Source organism: Podarcis liolepis (assembly GCF_965112155.1).
Source record: "Podarcis liolepis genome assembly, chromosome: 6".
In the NCBI taxonomy this organism is placed as follows: domain Eukaryota; kingdom Metazoa; phylum Chordata; class Lepidosauria; order Squamata; family Lacertidae; genus Podarcis; species Podarcis liolepis.
The window spans coordinates 81,375,670-81,398,831 of record NC_139559.1 but is presented as its reverse complement, the minus strand read 5'-3'; the positions used below and the strand labels follow the sequence as shown (position 1 = coordinate 81,398,831).

Below are 23,162 nucleotides of genomic sequence, written 5' to 3'. Positions count from 1 at the left end.
GCTGTTGTTGGACTACAACTCCCATCGTCCCTAGCTATCAGGACCTGTGGGAACAACAGATGAGGACCCAAGTTTGAGAAACACTGTAGGGCAAGGTTTCCCAAACTTGGGTCTCCAGCTGTTTTTGCACTACAACTTTCATGATCCCCAATTGCTCATCCTGCTTAGCTAGGGATGGTGGGAATTGTAGTCCAAAAACAGCTGGAGACCCAAGTTTGGGAAACCTTGCTGTAAGGTGCAATCTGCCTCTGAAGCCAGGAAACTGGGGAGACAGAACCCACTGCTGTGGAGATGGGGCATTTGGGGATAGAGTGGTACCTCGGGTTAAGTACTTAATTCGTTCCGGAGGTCCGTTCTTAACCTGAAACTGTTCTTAACCTGAAGCACCACTTTAGCTAATGGGGCCTCCTGCTGCTGCCACACTGCTGGAGCACGATTTCTGTTCTCACCCTGAAGCAAAGTTCTTAACCCGAGGTACTAGTTCTGGGTTAGTGGAGTCTGTAACCTGAAGCATATGTAACCAGAGGTACCACTGTATTTCTAGCCGGGGGGAAGCATCCTTTGCAAAGTGCACACATTCAAAGAGGGACAATCACGTGTGTATTGACTGGGGTAGGGGTGATGGTTAAGGAGAAGCAAGCTGCCTGCTCTAAATGTCATGATCCAGGGATGCCAACTTGAATAAAATAATGGGGGGGGGGGAGCCCTTCCCAGCATAATCGAGCATATGACGTGGTGCACGCACACCACTGGAATGGCAACTTTTTTGGGGGGGAATACGTTATTGGGGTGGCTCTAGACACTCCCCCTCGGCCCCTAAGAGTCGGTTCCTAGGTCATGAACCGAACCAGTATATCAGGAGTCGGGAGTCCTTACTGAGGCAGGATGACGCGTGAAGCCCATAACGTGTGTATATGTGTGCCTGCGACAGAGAAAAGATACGTCGTGGAGCCGTTTTCCCGCGCTATTTCCCTTCCTTTCTCGCGCCCCCAACTTTTTTGTAAGGCGAAGTCACGGTTACCTTTTTGCCTCCTTTTTCTGGCGGCGGCCAGGACGGGCTCTCCGCGCGTGTGTAGTAACCGCGCGCGCGGGGAGCCGGCGACGGCCAGCTAGTCAGCCTGCCGGGCGACGGACCGGCCGGCGGCTGGGAAGGAGGCAGGGCCGGTAGGCGGTGCGCCCGGCCCCGCCTTCTTGTCCTCGGGGATGCCGGGATGTTTACTGCCTTGACAGCGGCGGCACCAGGAGACGGAAGAGCGAGAGAGCGAGCGAGGAGGAGGAGGGGAAAAAAAAGAGGGAGGCTGAGGGCTGCGCTCCTTCTCCACACAAAACCCTCACCCTCCCCTCCCACGTATTGCCGCGTCCCTGCCTGAGGGAGATTTAAAAAATAACTGAAACCGACGCCTGCCCAGCCTTCTGAGGTAACCGAAAGTACCGAGTTGGGGGGGGGGTGACGGACGGGCGCGCGCGCGCGCGCTTGGTGGGTGGAGGAGGCTGCTGCTACTGCTGAGGGAGAAATGACGCCGCGCGAGGAAACGGCTGAGGAGAAGTTCGCAGGCCCCGCTCGGTAAACGGCCCCCGCTCTCAAAAAGAACCCCATCAACCCTCTTTTCTTTTTCTTTTTGGCCTCGGCGCCCGCGCGCTCGCTCCGCCACAGATACTTCGCCCGGGACCTGCTCGTGAGCGCGGCCCTCCCACCGCGCCATCTCCATTGGCTGCTTCGCACGGCGTTCCCGCCTCTCATTGGTCGCCGTCAGTGCCGTTTCCTTCCCTCCCCCCCTCCACCGCTTCACGCGCTGGTTGTAAGTAAGACGAGGGTGTGTTGGTGTAGAGATGTGTGTGGGGGGGGAAGCGACTGCGCCTGCGCGCTTTGGAGAAAAGAGTTCTCTGGAAAAGAGAAGGCGGTCTTCTTCTGAGCTGGCTTCTGTCCCAATGCCCTTCCTTCATAGGGGCTCCCTTCCTTTTTTTTTAGGGGGGGAAGTTGTCAGTTGTCAACCATAGTCACCTCCGCACCTCCCCCCACCCCGCTCCGTCTTTGGCCCTTGCATAAGTAAATAGGCGCATATTGAAACCTTGGTAGAAGGCCATCTGCACTGAAGTTGCATAAGAACTCGCGCCAAAACTATTTTTGCTGGGGGGGGGTTGCGACTGTTTGCACTATAGTGGCAGGCTGGGGGTTGTTAGCAGCGCCAAGGGATTGGTGGGACCAGTGGCGTAGCGTGGGGGGTGCAGGGGGGGGCGGCCGCACCGGGCGCAACATCTGGGGGTTAGGGTTAGGGTGCGCAAATCCACGAGTTAGGGGGCGCAAATTACTTGCCTTGCCCCGGGTGCTGACAACCCACGCTACGCCACTGGGTGGGACAACAGCACACCTCCAAGTGTGGTGTGTGGAGGCGCCCCCACAATGAAGCACCGAGCGAGGTTCAAGACCCATGCTTTCTTCCTCAGGCAACCTAAGGACTTCTGATGCTGGTGGTAATGCTTGTAGTCCAGAAGGCAGGGTTGAGGTGAGGGCCCCGTAGCGTGGCTCGCAAAAGACACCAGCAGTCCTTTCCCTGCTGTCATATCTTTTTCTTTTGTGCAAATTCATATTTATTTATTTTTTGCGTGACTCAAAAGTGCATCGGCATGTTGTTTAGTCGTGTCCGACTCTTCATGACCCCATGGACCAGAGCACGCCAGGCACTCCTGTCTTCCACTGTCTCCCGCAGTTTAGTCAAACTCATGCTGGTAGCTTCGAGAACACTGTCTAACCATCTCGTCCTCTGTCGTCCCCTTCTCCTTGTGCCCTCAGTCTTTCCCAGCATCAGGGTATTTTCCCGGGAGTCTTCTCTTCTCATGAGGTGGCCAAAGTATTGGAGCCTCAGCTTCAGGATCTGTCCTTCCAGTGAGCACTCGGGGCTGATTTCATTAAGAATGGATACGTTTGATGTAGTCCATGGGACTCTCAAGAGTTTCCCCCAGCACCATAATTCAAAAGCATCAATTCTTCGGCGATCAGCCTTCTTTATGGTCCAGCTCTCACTTTCATACATCACTACTGGGAAAACCACGGCTTTAACTATACGGACCTTTGTTGGCAAGGCGATGGCTCTGCTTTTTAAGATGCAGAAGGAAGCAATTTCTCCCCTCTGCCTCCCAGGTAGCCCTGCAATCCAAATTGGGGTGCGCTGACTTACGGGCTTGTACTTCGTTATACACTGGATGTACACTGGGATAGTTCAGCTGGTAGAGCATGGGATTCTTAATCTCAGGATTGTGGGTTTGAGCCCCACGTTGTGCAAAACATTCTTGCGCTGAGGGGGGTTGGACTAGATGACCCTTGTGGTCCCTTCCAATTCTACAGTTCTTTGATTATAATATCTCCACCCTTCCCTTCAGTTTCCCAGCTGGGCTTGAGGGTATAAGTATTGGTGCTGGCATTGTGCCGTTGCTAAATGTCTGTGGTAGTATTTAAAACCCTTTTAATCATAGAATCATAGAATCAGAGAGTTGGAATAGACCACAAGGACCATCGAGTCCAACCCCCTGCCAAGCAGGAAACCCCATCAGAGCACTCCTGACATATGGTTGTCAAGCCTCTGCTTAAAGACCTCCAAAGAAGGAGACACCACCACACTCCTTGGCAGCAAATTCCACTGTCGAACAGCTCTTACTGTCAGGAAGTTCTTCCTAATGTTTAGGTGGAATCTTCTTTCTTGTAGTTTGGATCCATTGCTCCGTGTCCACTTCTCTGGAGCAGCAGAAAACAACTTTTCTCCCTCCTCTATATGACATCCTTTTATATATTTGAACATGGCTATCATATCACCCCTTATCCTCCTCTTCTCCAGGCTAAACATGCCCAGCTCCCTTAGCCGTTCCTCCTAAGGCATCGTTTCCAGGCCTTTGACCATTTTGGTTGCCCTCCTCTGGACACGTTCCAGTTTGTCAGTGTCCTTCTTGAACTGTGGTGCCCAGAACTGGACACAGTACTCCAGGTGAGGTCTGACCAGAGCAGAATACAGTGGCACTATTACTTCCCTTGATCTAGATGCTATACTGTACTCCTATTGATGCAGCCCAGAATTGCATTGGCTTTTTTAGCTGCCGTGTCACACTGTTGGCTCATGTCAAGTTTGTGGTCAACCAAGACTCCTAGATCCTTTTCACATGTACTGCTCTGTATAAGTATTGGTGCTGGCATTATGCCTTTGCTAATGTAAACTTCCAGCAATGTTACGCTGGTTAGCAGTTACACTGTAGCAAGAGACTTTACTGATCTTACAGTTTAGCCCTAACTGCCTGTTCTGAAGTAAGCCCAGTTGAATTCAGTGGGGTTATACTTCCAGTTAAGTGAGGTTAGGATTACAACATTCAGTAAGCTTAGACTATGCTGTAAAGTACAGCCTTAAATATACCCATCCTGTGTTGTTTGTGCACGTATAAAGCAGTGAATTACTTATCTGGAGGAAAATCATACTTCTCATCTTCCTGTTTGCAAGTTATTGCTATGTTTCAGTTACTGATAAAGAACTGAATTTGCCCTATTACTGGATGCATAGCTTCCAACTCTATATCTCGTTGCACAAAACACCAGTTTTCTTGTTTTGGCATCAGTTGAATAACTTTGCCATTTATAAACAAGGTATTGACGTTCTGAAATGTCGAGGAGCCAGAGCTGCATAAGATGCTGAAAATTATACAGACCTGTGGTATTTAAATACAGATGTGCCTGTTTCTCCAATACCAAAGGAAACAAAGAAGTAATTCCAAGTGTTTTCTACAGTCTTTTGTGGCAGTAGCTTTCTGCCAGTATAAGGCAAAAGCCCTCTGAGATGCGTGCTTATAAAGTAGATTGCCTGTTGCTTAGTACGGAAGGGTGAGTCATCTCTGAGATGCTTCCATGGAAGTCAAGTACACATGATGAAGTTCTTTCATGACCTTGGTACCTCGGTTCAAGATCTCATGGAAATGACTTGTTAATTGTGTTTACTCTAGTTTATTTAGAGTAGCTTTTTCATCATGTACATTGTAACTCACCAAAGCTGTAAACAGTCCATCAATCACGTTTTCAGTCTCAGGTGGCTTGTTGAACTGCTGGTGGTTACAGACAGCGAATTGGCTGCAGTCAATTTTAGCGCATAACAAACATGATGTAAATTAATGGAAAGTTGAAGACAGGAAATTGTGACACTATAAGTGGTTGTGTAGGCAGACCCTTAAATTCATTTTAAGCAAGCATCTTTGCTTCTTTAAGCAAGATCATCTTTGGTGGCTGAACACTCTTGATTGTGCAGGATACTAAAGGGCCTGGACTCCGTAGCATTTTAAGAAAGATGGTTGTCTGTTAACTTCACTAACAGTTGAGGTACAAGGTGAGATTTCTTACACCTCTTTCCTCACCATTCCCTTTCTTTCCATTCCCTTACTACCACTTTTAAAGGTAGTGTATTTAAAAACAATTGGCTCTTACTTTCTTCATTTTTTTGGATTCTGTTCCTGGTGAATAGATGTTCCAGTGACAGCACATCTCTCATTTTCTGGTGAGAGATGAGCCTTCCAGAAGTTCCCATTTAGCTGAAGAAGGCAGAGAGGAAAACCAGAAATATCAACAATGTGTTATGATGTAAGTGTGGGAACTCAGGAATAAAAAAAACAAAAACTAAGGATTTATAACTGGTACTGAAAAAACTTACAGCTTGAAGCTATGCTACTACTAAGCTCAGTGAGGCTAATGCTTGAGTAAATTGCATAGGATTGTAATCTTGCACTCAGTGGGGTTTTTATGTAAGCATACACAGAGTTGAATTGTTCACTAGGTAAATAGTTTATTTAATTTACTACAAATTGTGTTCAACTATGTTTTATTTACCAGGACGTGGGTGGCGCGGGTGGTTAAACCACAGAGCCTAGGACTTGCTGATCAGAAGGTTGGCAGTTCGAATCCCCGCGACGGGGTGAGCTCCCGTTGCTCGACCCCTGCTCCTGCCAGCCTAGCAGTTCAAAAGCACGCAGTGCAAGTAGATAAATAGGTACTGCTCCAGCGGGAAGGTAAACAGCATTTCTGTGCACTGCTCTGATTTCGCCAGAAGTGGCTTAGTCATGCTGGCCACATGACCCGGAAGCTGTACACCAGCTCCCTTGGCCAATAAAGTGAGATGAGCGCCGCAACCCCAGAGTCGGTCATGACTGGACCTAATGGTCAGAGGTCCTGTTACCCTTTACTTTATGTTTTATTTAAGGTGGACCCATTGAAATTAATAGATCAAACTTATGCATGTTCATTAATTTCAGTGGGTCTATTTTGAGTATAACTTGGCTGACTATCACCCAAAGATATTTAGGATCATTGTACAACAATATTAGAGGCCTGTGTTCCAGCAGAGATGTTATAACAAAACAGAATTGGATTTTACCTAATCTCTCTTCAGTCCAATCCTATGCAGAGTTAGCCCTGCCGAAGGCTGCAATCCTGTGCACACTTACCTAGGGGCAAGTCTCATTGAATACAGTGGAGCTTAGTTCTCAGTAGACATGATTAGGATTGCCACTCTTTTAAATCAAGAGGTTTTGGCACACCTAATTCTGCATTGGGTTACAGCCTTAATTGTACCAGGGATACAGATTGTGCCATATTGGATGCAATCATGTGTGCATTCTTATAGATGTTATCTTCAATTATAGCTTGGTTTATTTGAATTTACAACCAAAAAGGGGAAAACCTTTCAAAGTAACAGAATAATGGAACACTAAAAATTGCTGTGTAGTCCTAAGGGTTTCTCCAATATCCTTAAAATGTTAAATTCCTTATAATGATTTATGTGTTGCCAGCTTTCTTTGTGTGACAATAGTGCTGTTTTTCATCCAATTATAAAATTCTTATACCACAGACTTTTTTTTGACATGATAAATATATTTCATTGTGTCTCTCTTTCAAAGAAACAAAGGAAAATATTGAAGCCCAAGTCCATTAATCATCTTTAATCAACCCATCATTTATTGCCTTTTCAGAAATGAAAAGTATTTTCCTCACTATGATGATAATACTATGTTGAGTCTCTAGTTGTCTTAGTGTGAATAGTGGAACATCGACTATGAATGCGACACTTACTTCATTTATTTGGTACTAATGGGAATTAGGTTTCCAGTGAATAAGTGTATTTGATCATTTTCAGGATGCCTTAAGGTCTTTGAAATTTTGGAACTCTTAGAATTGGTAGCCTTTTGTTTATAGTCATAACATTATCACAGTGCCTATATTAATAGTATCTTACCAGTGCTCCAAGACACTTTAGATTGATTGCCATTTAGATGCTGAAGATTTAAATCATTTTCCCCAGTCTTCCAAGCCTCCCTCCCACCCCCAGGTTTCTTGTATGTTCCAGTTGGATGCTCCAGAAAGTTTTGATGCATGGCAGGAGTACTGTTCAGTGTTCTTTTAGTTCAGCTAATGAGTTTCCTACCTACTGCTACTTGTGTTGTTTCTTTTCCACCCCAAGGTCATTTATTCCCCATAATATCTGTACTGTTGGTGAGGAAATGAATAGGTTTTCTTTGCATTAAACTTTCTATTACATTATAACCCTCAGTAACTAAAGCAGACTGAAAGTTTTATTTCCTGTAGAAGTTAGAAAATAAACAATAGCTGAAGGACCCTAATGTTTCCTGTTTGTATTGACATATAAGATGTTGGGGAACAAATAGATTAAATAGGCTGGGCAACTTGTGACCCTGCCCTCAAACCTGAACACGGCACACTACTCGCGCATTGCAGCCTGCCAGATGCCTGCCAGCCCCCTATTTTGTAGTCTCAGACAGACAGCAAAAATGGGTTTATCAAGCCCCTGGTGGGGCACCACATATGGCAGGTGGGTAGCATTTAGCTTTGTTGCCACATTGTGTGTGCCTGAATGAAAAAGTCTCTAGGGCTGCAGAGTCTGAAATACACTCAAATATAAAATACTGCTGTGTACTCATTTGAAACGGTTGACTGCTAAATCAACAGTAATTTAGATTTTAGAAGACTGGAAGGTATCTGACATAGTCCTAACCATAAAATGCAACAGTTCTAGAGGTGGAATAAATAGACTTCACTAATGTAATGCAGTTTTGGCATTTCTGTCCCTGTTTTAACTACAGTGGTGCCTTGCAAGACGAAATTAATTCGTTCCGCGAGTTTTGTCGTCTTGCGATTTTTTTCGTCTTGCGAAGCACGGTGTCGGGAAAGTTTTGGAAAAGCTTCAAAAATCACCAAAGTCTTTAAAAACCTCAAAAAAGGCTATCACACCGCGTTCTATGAGTTGCTCCTCGAAGTCAAGTCACAACTGTATTCACGGTGTTAAGAAAAAGGAAACAAACTTGCAAGACGTTTCCGTCTTGCGAAGCAAGCCCATAGGGAAAATCGTCTTGCGAAGAAGCTCAAAAAACAAAAAACCCTTTCGTCTAGCGAGTTTTTTGTCTTGCGAGGCATTCGTCTTGCGACCTACCACTGTACAGATATTATCCCACCTACCCTCTGCTGTCTTCCTTTTTTTTTTTTTAGCAACTGGGAAATAAGAGTTCAGTACCTTGCAGCAGTCCTTTTGGATTACTTTTTTACTTGAAGCCAATATGTTTTAGGGTAGAGACTAATTTTTTGCTAAGTATTCCTGTAATTCTGAATTTACAAGCACACTTTCACCATAGGAAGGTTACTTGACAGAGACAAGTTTCTCAGAGACTGAAACTTGAAGGTATGAATATGAACTAGTTGTGGAATTTCTGTTTCTATAGGCATATATACTATTGATTAAAACCCCTTTAGCTTAAGCCAGGAGATAAGGGGCTTCCAAATTCACTTGTGCAACAAAAGGCATGGAAATTGTGTTAAGCTGCCTGTCTTAACTTCTATGTTGCATAATCAGTAAAGACATTCTACAATCTTGTGTTTGTTGACAACTTGGCTTTTATACACCGAAACTTTCCATTTGTCCCCGCCCCCCCCCCCCCAGTCCCAGACCTCTTTCTCTGTAGATTGGGGCCAACTAAGAAGATGAATTCAATGCTGTGTTGCTAATGTATAAAAATGCACATGCCCTTAAATAATAAACATTTAAGTCTGACAGTTTAAGAACTAAGATGGACCCTCTACAGTGTGCTTTCATTTGGATTATAGAGAACATGGGCATGGCTAACTTAAGTCTATAAATTTCAGTGCATCTACTGTACCCAACTAAGTTCTGCTTAGTATAAATACAAAAATAACAATAAGCCAAATGCTGCAAAATCCTAGAAGTAGATTATAACTGCAGGAATAAAACTGTATCCAAAAAGCGTGGCAAAATTGTAGGTATCAGATGAACATCTTTGGAGAGGGTGTTCCACAATTGGGACTCTGGTAGCCATCGGCCTCATCTCGGATGGTGGTGGCACTTGCAGAAGACCACCCAGTTAATAAATGGGTCATAATATATGAATAGGAGCATAGGGAGAGAGGCAAGCCTTCGTATTCTTGCAAGTCTTCAATTGAATATTTATTTTAACATTTGTCCTAGGGCTCAGGTCAAACTAACAGATCTGCTGAGCCATGTATTGCTCTCTTGTTCCCTTCCTTAAATATAGGATTGTAGATTTGTTATTTGTAAGTCATCAGCATCTCCCCTTGCACATAATTTATTTATCTATAATTTTTGTTAATGGACCTCCTGTTTCATATGCTAGCTGCTTTAATATCCTGAGATGTAGATTTGAAAACCTTCCAGGTTTCCAAAATCAAGCTGAGCTTGAGAACAGGCCCCCCTGAATACAGTGGGGTTTTCCTCTGAGTAAACACCCACTGATTTGGGCTTGTAAGATTCCCCCCCCAAAAAAATTACGGTATGTTTTGCTTCAGACAGTCTTTTGTATTATCAGTGCTCATCATTACCTTTCTCCAAAAGGTCCATGACTCTTTTTAACCTGGGGATGCCTTTAATCATAATATTTAGCATTTATATAATGTGATAAGACTGTTCAAAGCACTACATTTACAATTTCTTGTTGTAATTCTTCCAACAGCTTTGTAAGTTAAGACAGTATTGGTATTCCCATATTGCAAATGAGAGATTGAGGCTGCATGTGTGTGTAGCTTGTCTAAAGCTACCCTGGAAACTCATGGCAGAGATAAGATTCAAAGTGGGGTTTTCTTGATTCATAGCATAGTCTCTTAGCTACTACTGTACACCAGCACTTAGCAATCTAGATAATTAAACAAGGAGGAGTAAGTAGCTGCTGCTGGGGAGGGATGGTTGTGATTCAGGATTGAGACTATGTGCAAGGAAGCAGGTAAAAATCATCTTGATGAACTCCCTCCTGCAATTATTGTTTGCCTTAAGAGGGAAACTTCCATTGGCACCAACAGTGAGTAAAGAACGTAGGTTGAGTCCCCTAAGTTTACTCTGTAACAGTGAAAGTGCTTGTATAAGTTTTTAAAAATGGTTGAGATGGTGTTTACATTAATTAAGTCATTTTTTTTCCAGTCTTGCCACTAATGTAAAATGCAACTGTGTTCTGCACAAGGAAGCCTTGACCCACAATGATGTAAGAGTAAATAAATGATTGTTTTGAGTTATGGCTTAGAAACGAAATTGAAATCTGCAAAAACCGTCTCACTTTTGCAGCCTTAAATTTAGCTTAAAAAAAACTTAAATGTTTTTTAAAATAAATTACTTTGACATATATATATATATATATATATATATATAGCATTACGATAATCTAATTAAAAGAAGTATCACATTGTGGTTGCATGAAAGAGCAGATCCTGCTATATGTCAGCTTCACATATTACTAATACCCTAAATTCCTGGTCAGCCATTAATTTCTTTTGTCTGAAGCCATATATTGAATTGTACAAAATCTGAAAGACTGGCGACATTGAAGTTGTTCAAGGCTGTCTAACAGAATAATGTAGGTGTTCAAATCACAGTTATCTAAATTATAAGCTAAAGACTTTAGTGTGTTTGTTTTTTTTAAAAAAAGCCAAGATAACTTTGCTTGTGCCCATGCATTCTATGTTCACAAGGACATATCCTTCAAGATACTTAAATAGATGTGGGGGAAACGCTGTTTAACATGCTCGCAATATTCTTATTTCTTCTATCACATCACATGTTCTGAGGTTTGGGTCTGGCAGTGAAAACTGACCCAATTAAATCCTATAAACCACATGTTCAAAGGTATTCTTTTTAAAAACTTATTAGTTCATAAGTTCTGGGACATGAATACTGGTGCTGAAAACGCTAGGTGCCCACTAGAACTGAGTGTTTAAATTCGTTTACTACCCTACACTCCTGCAGCTTTGTACTAAAATTAATTAATAAAGCTGATGCAAAGCAATCATAGACCTTGTTCACACTACACAGTAAGCTAAACTACTGCTTAGTCAGCGAGATTGTGTGGGCTTTTAGTTCTTCTCTGGTCTTTTTACTGCATTGCACTAAGCCATAGTTCCTTCTTGGTTATGGCTTGTAGTTAGTACTGAGAGAGGTTAACCAGGGGTCCTGGTTTAGACTGAACAACATGCTATGCCAACCTTGGCTTAGTTTAGCATGGCATAGCAGTAAATAGGACTGAGGAGTAGAAAAGTGGCTACAAACTCTTCTCTGGGAGCCTGAGTGTGAACATTTGTGTGATGTCACTAAACCATAGTTTGACTTACTGTGTTATGTGAACTGACTTATAGAATTTTATGTTAGCGCAATATTGGAGGAGGAAACTGATGGCCAGTAAGTGGTTCAGTCTAATCTCCTGTCAGTAGGGAAGAGAGAGAAGGAATTAATCACTTGGGTGCTGGAAGAATAGGATCACATAGTTCTAAAAGGCACAAGTGAGTCAAGGCACATAATACAGAACATTTCAAACCATTTATTATTATTTATTGTAACCTGTTAATTGTTTTTATAAAAGTAAATTAAAGTGACTTATAGTAAATAAATACACACACACATTAAAGTAAGCATAAAACAATACAAAGAAAAATCCAAAAGGCAACCCTATTTGTAAAAGACAAAATTCAGACAGCTCATGCACTGAATGAGACCACAGGTAATTAAAAGCCAAAGGCCTGCAAAAAAGGAACATTTTTGCACGGCAAAATATGTAGTGATGGTGCCAGGTAAGCCTCCCTGGGATGAACATCCCACAAGTGAGGAGCCACCACTGAAAAAACTGTTCTTGGGTTGCTACTTTCCAGATCTCCTGTAGAGAAGGCGCATTGAGAAGGGCCTCAGATGACAATTGCAGGGTCTGGGTCAATTCATGTGGTGAGCGGCAGTCCTTGAGGTCTTGGGGTCCTGAGCCACCTAAGGCTTTATAGGTATAAAGTAATGCTTTGAATTGGGCCTGGAAACTATTAGCCAATGCAGTTGGAACATGTGCTACAGATTTTCTTGTTGATTTTGAAAACTGAGGACATACATTAAAATTGGTAAATGAAACTACAGTGCTACCTCGGGTTTCGTACTTAATTCGTTCCGGAGGTCCGTCCTTAACCTGAAACTGTTCTTAGCCTGAAGCACCACTTTAGCTAATGGGGCCTCCTGCTGCTGCCGTTGTGCCGCCGGAGCACGATTTCTGTTCTCATCCTGAAGCAAAGTTCTTAACCTGAAGCACTATTTCTGGGTTAGCGGAGTCTGTAACCTGAAGCGTATGTAACCTGACGTACCACTGTAGTGTAGAGTGGCACTAAATACCATACTTTTCCATGTATAAGATGAGGCGCGCGCCCCCCCCCCAATTTTTAAAGTTTGAAAACGTGGGTTGTCTTATACATGGAATATAGCAATTAAATATATAAATACATATGGTACTTGCCACTATACATGCTCTGACAGTTGCAGCTCCTCACAGTGGCGAGCTGCGGGGTCTCCGTAGTCTGCTTGACTCCTCCCACTCAGCCCGCCCTCCAGCTGGGAGGGAGACTGAAGGCGGTCCATTTGTGCTGCGCGGAGTCCACGCGATCGGCGCTGCCGCTCCAGTTGGCTGTAGCGATCAAAGTAATATCACGCCTCTGCGCCTTTCCTGTCATAGAAACCTCGCGCCTTTCACCCCTCCTGAGTAACGACACCTCCCCCCAAAAAACTCAACAACTCTGGGGTTCCCCCCCAAAAAAGCTCAGCAATTGTCTGGCTCTGCCTGCGAGGCGGCTTGTTTGAGGCGCGTGGCTGTCAGTGTTGGTCCGGCGCGTGAACAATTTTCATCACCAATTCAGGTCAATCTCCCCCATTTCTTAATTTGGAGTCCCCAAAAATTGGCATCCAATACACAGAAAAATACGATAACTACAGATGAGCAGATCTGTTCCATAGCCAAATGACCTTTAGGAATTGATTATTTAATTTCTATACCGCTTAACATATTAAAACCTAGCTAGTTAGGCGGGGTATAAATAATAAAATAATAATTATTATTTAAAATATAAGCTGTGTATAGAAATCTAAAGCAACAGCAGACAATTTAAACAAAATGTTACAAAAATACAGTTACATGTAACAGTGTTTCATTAATACAAATTTAAACACACACACATATATATCCTACTTTTCTCCATTTTTAGTTTTTTTAAAAATTAAAGTTAAAACCCACACATATAAAATGGAGTTGGCTTTCTCTGCTTCTCTTCAAAGTAATAGGAACCTTGGAAGAACCCTACTAGATGCCCTTTTGGTTCACTACAACATTTCAATCTCACAGTGACTAGCCAGGACACTGAGTGCAATAGTATTCTGTTACTCGTGGTCCCCAACAACTTGTATCCAGAGACATATTGCTCCAGTACTATATAGCCATTGATAGCTCTGTGAATAACTCCATGAATTTGTCCTTGCATGTGAGAGAGGGAGAATGGACGTTAATCAGAAGCAGAAAAGTCATATGTTTTGAGGGAGGAGCCATTAATACCGAAAAGTGTTTCTACTTGATGTTGCCATTAGCAATTAAATGCAATGTTGGGATTGCTTATGAGGTGTGGAGGGGAAGGCAGTGGTCACTGGCCTGAGGCAGTAAAGTGAGGAGCTTTTGAGGAAAGGAGGAACGACTTCTGCTTTAGGGAAGGAAGAGGTAACAGCCTCCCTAGGAAAATCCCCAAGCTACATGTGCAGCAAGCCAGGCCCCCTGGCTATTTTGATTAAGTGAAATGGAGCAGCAAGGAAGGAACCCGAGCTCAGAAATAAAACATTCAGGAGGATAAGCCCCTGTTCCTAGCTCCATATTAGAAAATCAGAATGTTTAAGCAATATTTTCTAGCAGAGCTCAACTTGAAAAACATGTTCACAGTGTAAGCTCAGATGTAGGATAAATATAGAGAATCTCTTTGAGAAGTTGACTTGAGATTTCCCCCCTTCTCAAATTCCAAGTGAATATTATTATGGAATAAGCAGACTGCATTCACGAGTTGCAGCCTGGCATTCGCCAAATTAAAGCAAGGATCGTAATCTTGCATCTTATGCTACTTTTAAGTACGTACTAGTTGTGGGTATCTGGATTTAATTACATGTACGTATTAGCTGTAGGGATCTGGTTTTATAGTGATGTTTGATTGCAGCCCTTGGGTACAAGAGGAGTTGCCCAACTCCACAGTGGGGAACTTGGAAGGAGTGGAAAAACATCCCTTTGTATCACCGTATCAGAAAAGGCAGCCAAATTCCTCTGTGCTGAGGGCCACATTGTAAATATATCATGAATCAAAAGGCGGCTGCAGCTAATTTGCATATCTTATTTGCAGATAATTAATGTGATTTGCATAACTGATGTCATGTGCGTGCCAAGCTACAATTAGTAGACAACATACATTTTATTTTTCTACACGTAGATGTCCTTGAGCCAGTCCTTGAGATTACCTTGTTATATGGTTTGGAAAATCAGCTGAGTTGAAAAAAGGTAAAAAATCTTATCCCCTTATGTTACTTGCCTCCAACACTATTTGTAATTCTGTTTTTTAAAAATTATTCCTGCGTTCATGAGGGCTAGAAAACTCAGCCTAGACTCAGCACTTGGTTGCATACCATTGCACTTTCTTTGGTTTTAAGTGGGATTTAAGCTAATGCACATTTATGTTGGTTTCAAGTTTTATGCTACTGAATGCGGGGATTAGTTTTAAAGGCTCTAGATTGAATTTTATTAATTTTTTTTTTTTTTTAGGTTTTGGATACAGACTAGAAAGACGTATGTTTTGTACTTAGGCAGAAATCCTATCTACACTTACTGTACCTCATTGAGCTCAATACCTTAGCTGAGATCCCTGCATTGCAGGACTAGACGATCATTGGGTCCCTTCCAACTCTATGATTCTATGATCTCTGCTCTAGTCTATGAGTAGAATATACTGGATTGTACTGAGTGTCTACTGTGTTTAAAAAGTTTGGGAATGGTGGAAGAGTTGGTGTGAAAATAACTCATAGAAAAATTCCATTTTTAATTTTAAAAAAATGTGGAGAGGGAAAGCCTCAGTGAAATCTAGATACCTGTAGCAGATATTTTACATGCACACATCTTTAGATCATGGCCTACACCAGGAATCTAATGTAAAATGAAACTTGTGTCAATGTGCAACCGTGCATGTGCTGTTCAACACTGAGACAAATCATTCTACCTGAGGGGGAAAGGTGGTAGGCATATATCAATGAGAACCACTTGCAGAGCATCATTAACTACTTCAGTTGCTTCCACTGCAGAATCATAGAATTGTAGAGTTGGAAGGAACCACAAGAGTCATCTAGTCCAACCCCTGAAGAGAGAAGCCAGTCTTTAAACCATACTTTTCTCTTCAGCAGTGGAACACTATTGCAGAAAAAATAATAATGAAGCCCTAGCACTGTGAATAATTCTTCACTGTGTATTTGATTTAAATCTCTATGTGACCAAAAATGTGCTTTAACGTATGTTAAATAGCTTGCATATATGTGTGGCATAATATTTTAATATCACTGGTATAATGATAGTTGGCTACTTGGTATTTTGCATCTTCCCCGCCCAGACAAAAAAACCCCCTACAGGCTCTATCTGTTTAGAAAGGAGACCATACTTCCAGAAGTGTGCATTTCATAGCTTTGACACCTCTGAATGACATAAAATCATTGTTTTGTTTGCTTGCTTTTGGCTTGTGAACCGAACAATGTTTATTTCTTGAAATGTACCTGACAGGAAAGGGCAGAACATGAAATGCATGTAGGAGAAATGGTTGAATCTTGAGATTAAATAAAAAACACTCCTCTTAAAATAAAAGTTTTCAGAACTGAAAAGATACTCTCTCATAATACCAGTTACTTCCATTGAAGTGAATGGTGCTATACCACTTGGTATTATTATTACTTGCATTTATAACCTTCCTTTTTTCCAAGCAGCTCAAGGCAGCATGTATTGCTCTTCCCCTGTCCTTTTTATCCTCACAACAGCCCTGTGGGGTAGATCAAGGTGAGAGAGACTTCAGTAGGCTTAAGATGACCCAGTCATATCTGGTCCAGCAATGTTGGGGGTGGGGTGCCATGGCTCCAATGCTTCTGTATTCCGTGAGGTGCCTATCAGGCCTGACAAGCATTATGCTTATGTGAACGAAATGAAACTTTGTTTTTCTTTTTACAAAAAGGCAGACATTGTTGCCACTGATTTTCTGCTATTGTTTACTCTCATCATCTGTTTCTCTCCACTGGCTGTGGTGATGGGGGCTGTTTTTCTGAGTCCCCTCCCCCCCACCCCACAACAACGCCATGGATAGATGAGAAAAATGATGAAGTCGTTGTAGGCCTAATGCTTGAAAATGCAGCTGCCTGGGACGCTGTTTGAAAACTGCTCAGGGGCTCGGCTAGTCTCGATTTGCTGTAATTTCCTTCAATAAATATTTGTTTCCCACTGGCTGTCTACCACAAGTAGAAACAGGATGTTTTAATTTGTGCAACTCAAGGGCTAAGAAAATATTAGGAAGATTGGGTATGTGGACTTTATTTCATGTACGCAACTTATTACTATATTTTGAGATCAGAACAACATTTTCCCCAGGTTACAGTGACTGGGTTGGGTACTTGCTCTGACATCAGATCTGGGGGGCTGTCATATCCTGTCCAAGCATTTTTTGTGTCTTGGGCTGCTGACCAGGGTGTCACTTATATTTGTACAAAAGGTCAATTGAGAAGCTAAGCTTGTGTCTTGTAGCCTGCAGTGGTACAGGAAGAATGCACAGTATTCCCCCTGCTTATATCAATGCACCTAGATACCTTTTTGACTCTTGTGTGTGTCCACAAGCCACTCCAAAAAGAAACCAGAAGTTTCCGCCATCCTTTCCTCCATCCTGTCATGACCACCCGCTGCCTGCCTCTCTTCCCATTTGCTCTTGAAAACGATTCCTTAGAGGGGCAACTCTAAAGTGTCCCCTGACCAGCCACATATTCCCATTCTAGGACCTCCACAATGTGTTTTAGGGAAGCTTCCCTTCAAACCATTGGGGAAGGTCTCCCTCAAACTTCCATCCTTCAAGCTTGCCTCATTAGTGGCCATCACTTCAGCTTGCAGATTTTCAGAATTGCACTCCGAGAGCACTCTTGAACCTTTCACAAAGAGAGGGTTGGCATCTGTACTGACCCAGCTTTCCTTCCTAAAGTCGCTGCTATCTTCCACTTGAAGCAAGAACTTGAGAGAGGAGAAAATAGTTGGCATTCCCTGGACATTTGCAGAACCTTAAAAGTCTACATTGCTCAAACCAAAGAGCTCAGGTGGACTGAATCCCTCTTCATGTCAATCCACCCCCATTTATGCACCATTGTTTGCTGGATTGTGCCCAGTGTGACTTTTTTGTTGTAACATAAGATACTTTCATCAGTGACACTAAACTTATTCATCAGGATAATGGTATTGGGGGTTATTGCGGTTTTTTATTATGTATTTTGTGATTTATATTCTGATTTTTTCCTGTGAACCACCCTGAGACCTGTGTGTATAGGGCAGTATATAAATTCAATAAATAATGTAAAATAAATATACTTAGCATGATTTCGAAAATTTTTTAGAAGAGGGAGTTATAATCTCTTTAGTCTTACAGAAGCTATTTAATAACAATTTGTAGTATACATCAAGAGATGACCTCTTTGTTGTGACACTGCTAAATTGCCACCTGTGTTTAACTTTGTAGTGCTTTTTTGAATAATAGAAACTTTTTTTTTTAAAGCCACTTACCTTGTGCATATCTGGAATAAAATTCCAGACATGTATTTGAATGAGTATCCTTGTTATGTCAGTGTTGAATCCACCCCTGCCCCCAAGCAGGCTGTGTAGATAGGTGGGTTTCTTTCCTTGTTTGACACCTGAGCTTCTCAAAATGCTTCCAGATGTAGCTGATTGGGCCTCTGAATCAGAACTGCTCACTGTTTCACACGGTAGCTCTAAATTCAAGGAAGAGGAAGCACCTCTGTTTCTTTGAGTCCTTCCCTCTTGCAGCACCCAGTTTTGTCTTACTATTGCTATTGAGAATGGTACATAGATACATTTATAGCAGAAGATGGGCAGAAAGCTGCTAGGTGTTTTTTCTAATGGGATTTATTAAAAGTGATACCTAAGAAGGTCTGGGTCTGGTCACTCCCTGGATAGGAGACCACCCGAGTGCTTCATGCGTACTGACTTGAATTACATCATTTAACAAAGATATGCTACAAAAGAAATGAGTGGTACCTGCAGCAAAATGTTGCAGCGTGGCCCGCATAGTTTCAGGATTTTCTGTTTTCCTTTCCACCAAGTTTTCCGAGTCCCACACCATCCACAACAGTGATCCAGTCTTTTGTAACAATGAGGCATATTCAATGCCCATTAAGCTTTTTGGGGGTGGGTGGGTGTGTCCCCCTTTGGGTTCTTTCCCAAAGTTTCTTTGTACTTACACAAATATATGAGCTCCCCCAAGCCTGGTGACGCCTCCCTCTTATGCATAGATGGTGTTGTTTTCACTGCATAAAGAATGACTCTCTGAACATTGAGATCACTATTAGTATGTGTATTATATGATAAATAAGTGTTTGCTGGCTCTGTGGGCCCAAAGGAAGAGAACACAAGCATTGAACTGATACTAAATAGTAGGCAGTCTGTAACACATTTATCCCCAGTGCTTTTTAAATTTCCTATAATCTTCCTGGGGTAAGAATGAGGTTTGGAAACAAATACAATTCTGCTTGTCCCAAATTATGCTGAGACATTCAAGTCACTTTGAGGGTTCATTTTGAGAACCCATTCTCCAGTGTAAGCACAGTAATTGTGCAGCCTTAATTTTGGTTGCATGCAAATACCGGTATGTTTAAAAAAACCCTGAAGTCTCTTTTTAAGAGTCCTGCTTAATGTTTTAGGTTGGGCTAATGCCTCCAGACTCTTCAAGTTCTCTGCATGGTTTGCACTGTTCAGCTTTAAAGGAAATGACACCCCACTCCAAAGAATTTATAACCTAACAAATGGATTAAAATCAGTAGTTGGGGGCCTTTCGGGGGCTAGCCTTGGTTGCATATGGTTTGTTCCCTTGTTCTGATGCTCTAGCTTTGACCTGCAACCCGCAGGTTGAGAATATGTGGATAAGATAGGTGGCATTGCATTCTGAGAATCCCCCAACTTCCCCAAGTGAAACCTGGACATGGGTTCCTCAGTGGTAAGATCAGTAAAACTTGCAAGACCCCATGAAAGATATTGGTTCTCTCAACACTGATCTTTTCCTGTAGTGTGCAGCTACAGAAGGGTGTTGGATGTGTTCTGTGTTGCAATACTAGTTATTACAATTGAAAATACATAGGGTTATATCTGAGTTCTACAAAGAAATTGATGGACCTAAGTTGGTAATGTACACTGAGCAGAACTAAGATTGGGTGCAACACCTGGGATAATAGCCTTTGTGCCTGTAAGTCTGTAGTATCTGGGCAAACGGCCTCTAGGGGTGCAGTTTTCACCGGAATCCTGAACTTCTCTCTCCCCAATATGGGGTCCTGATCTGGATCTGCTGCGTCGTCTAGCGGTTGCTACCTGTAAGGTGGTGTTTTTTTTTGGGGGGGGAGGAAAAAGAGAAAGATAGAGATATGCATTTGTATGTTTCCAGTGTCACGTCAAGTGTGATCCTTGTGTCAGTGGCTGGCGGTACGGTGTAACAAGTTGCTCCATCTTAATGAGTCAAAAATTAAAAGGGTTTTCTGGCTGAAGAAAGCCTGAAAACCAACAGGTTACCTAAAACAAATGTAAAACAGAAGTAATAAAATGTGTGCTGTGATTTGCTAGTGGCAAGTTGTAAATGCAAAGCATCGTCCTCACACCTGCAAAAACAATGAAGGAATTAACAACACGCACGCCTTATTTGTTGTATTTATTTTGCTAAAATGTAAGTCTGCCATACTACAAAGCATAGCTGCTTTGCACAGGTGTTACTTTAATATGTATGATAATGGGAAGGTAGAGGAGTTAACAGATAGTTGTTTAGTTCAAATATCGGTCTACCTCTTTATAACTGAAAATTGAAATCAGCTCCATCTATTAAATGCTAAGAATACAGCTAAATGGTGAGAACTGATTTTGTTGCCTTCTGTGCCTATACAAGTTCTTTCTTTCTATTTTATATTGTATCTAAACCAGAAATTTAAAAGAACTGTATCTGTAACCGTGTAATTAGCTGAGATATTAATGGGCCTTCTTGCTGAGCATGGACTTTTGCTCCTCCTTTCACATGAACAAGCAAGGAAGCAAACCAACCAACCAACCAACCAACCAACCAGGAAGTCTTTCATATCTTCCAGTTTCATCTGGGAAAGTATGGTTAACAGCTTTGGAATAAGCTGAGCTAGTAAGCAAACTTCAACACTTGGTATACATGCAAGCAACAGGTGCATACATGTTTCAGCTTAAATTGAGATGAATTGTCCAAACTCACTATAGTCTTCAGCTATGTTATTAGTGGCAGGCATATACTATTGCAAGATTCATGCTGGAGTTCACATGGGGTTATCTTATTTTATGCTAGCAGTAATATTGCGTGGTAGGTCAGGCCAAGAGAAATTTGCTGGAGGACTCCCAGGTATCACCATGGCTAAGCAAAGATTTGAACCCAGGTGCCCCCAAAGCCCAGCACTTGTTCTGCTATGCTACACTGGTGTCATTCTTTCCTGATTAAGATTTTTTAAAAGAGAAATGTGAGATTATTATTGCAAGCTTACATAATAAGATATCAGATCCAATTAGTGATATCCACATCATAGTTTAAGACACTTGTGGCCTTAAATTCCTCTGCAGACTGCTTGGGCATTTAAATTCTGTTTTTTTCAGGCTTGCCTAGACAGAGATCTAATTTTTCCAATGTAGTATTACTGCACTAAGACTTCTTTGTATTTTTGAGCCTTGCGTTCAAAAACTTGTTGGGATCTTGCAAGGAGTTGCCAACATTGACCTCATCATGCATCCTAAATAACAGTGTGTTTGCCAAGCGTTGTGGAAAAAAATGTCGCTGCCAGCAATATTTTGGTCTTATCGCCACTTTCAGTTTTTTCTGTGTTTTAGGTGTTCTACTAAATCTTTGGTGTTCCTGTCAGTTAGGAATTAAAGGGTACAATAAGGTTTAAGAGATTCTTGGTAAAACCTTCCCCATTTATAAAGTAATCAGAGGGTATACACAGGATGGCCTTTGAAAGATTGTGACTTCTAGACTTTTGAATAAGTGGGCAGAATTATTTTTAAAAGTGTAGGTTGTGCCAAGTCTGAAGCCAATATTTGCCCTTACCTATTCCTTCTTATTGAGCAGGCACTGAGGAAGTGAAGCAATATGTATGAATGGGATGCACTAATTTCCAAAAAGTCTGAAATAAGAGCATTGGAAACTATAGCTTGACCTTCAAGAACACTTTCCATTTTCATTCCTTGCCCCCGACTCCTTGAATGCCCTCTGTATCTGTAACAAAACCTCTTTAGATTGCAGGAAGTTCTAGGGTCATTTCTAAGGTGTGGTCTCCCAGTACATGTGGGATTTTAGCCAGGCTTGTTGGACTCACCATTGACCTACATGACTGACAGGGTAAACCATGTGTTCGAAAACCTATCTGATTGTGTTTTGCATGTGCAGTGACTTTTAAGAAAGTTACTCTGTCACGATGTTCTAATTGAATGATCGTCTGATAAATTTCCAGAGAACCTGGAAAACTAGTCTGAAAGTTGTTGTTGTTTTTTTAAGAGGAGGAAAATATTTAAAGAGGAGCTTTTGTTATTTGAATTAAAAAGTGTTACATGACAGCCAGGACAAAAATAATGCATAACGAAGCTGGATTGTATGGATGGTAAATTCAGCTTCTGTACCAGCTATTATCTTAAAGATGTGTGCTACTCAATTCATTGTAAAAATGCTAGCGACATTTGTTTTTGGGATGCAAAGTAGATGGGAAAAGCATTTGCTATGGAGCAGTTTTATTGCCACTATTCAACAAAGGGCAAAGACCAATAAGAACAGTTCTGTAGAAAAGCTTTGCTTCTGGTTTAAGAGTTAAAAGGGCAAAATATTGATGTTTCCCTTATTCTGAACGATTTCCACAGCTTAAAAACTCCTGGAAAGAGAAAAAGCATAAAACTGACATTTAAAGAAGTAAGATGATTTACACTATGTCCAAAACTTTGGGTTAGGAAACAGTTTTAATTTTTTTTTTTAAAGTAACTTGTCTGTTAAAAAGTGTTTTCCTTTTGATGCTGTTTCCCAGTTGGATAGACTCCTTCAGCATTTCTAGGTTAAAAATATTTGCATTTTTGGTTTTGTTTTAATAAGGATCTGTAGAGAAGCTTTTTTGTTCTTTGTAGCTAGCTGGTTTTTTATATCGATCAGAATGCTTTCACATTTGATTCTGATCTCAGACCTACACGAATAGAAGCAGCGATGTTGAGAGAAAATGACAGGCTACAAAATGTAGCCAATTTTCTTTCTTTTAAATGAGTCCTAATCTTCTCTTACACTGTGCTCCTGGGAAATGCACATTTGACGAAAATGATTTTTAAAGGGAATTTTGGTTTTTTATTTTTATTTTTTTAAAAGATAGCAAATGAGTAATATAGAGAGGGGGGGTTATTTTATCTGTGACTGTCTTTTCCATTGGTTTGCAGCTGGTGAGTTGGGTTGCAGCCCCACCTAAGTGGGTCACTATACAGTTGTATGTTATATACAGTTATATGGTTTTAAAAAAGAAAGAAAG

General features: G+C 41.8%; 1 protein-coding gene and 1 long non-coding RNA gene across 11 annotated transcripts in view; one reads left to right on the top strand and one right to left on the bottom strand.

The window, feature by feature from the left end:
• The window catches only part of LOC310708491, a 63,070-nt gene extending 61,940 nt beyond the window's left edge, over positions 1 to 1,130 (bottom strand). The window contains exon 1 of one of the 2 annotated variants that reach the window (XR_014527036.1): positions 1,022 to 1,130. This is a non-coding gene — a long non-coding RNA (uncharacterized lncRNA). The remainder of the gene's footprint in view (positions 1 to 1,021) is intronic. The other variant, XR_014527037.1, reaches the window with a different exon arrangement.
• NEK7 (NIMA related kinase 7) overlaps positions 1,083 to 23,162 on the top strand; it is an 80,851-nt gene continuing 58,771 nt past the window's right edge. For 2 of the 9 annotated variants that reach the window (XM_083506867.1, XM_083506868.1), the window contains exon 1: positions 1,199 to 1,418. The gene's annotated coding sequence lies outside the window, so the exon portion shown is untranslated. Of the gene's footprint in view, positions 1,419 to 1,443; positions 1,565 to 5,238; positions 5,355 to 5,489; positions 5,606 to 14,806; positions 14,875 to 23,162 lie in introns of those variants that run through there. The other 7 variants (XM_083506863.1, XM_083506862.1, XM_083506869.1 and 4 more) reach the window with 7 other exon arrangements.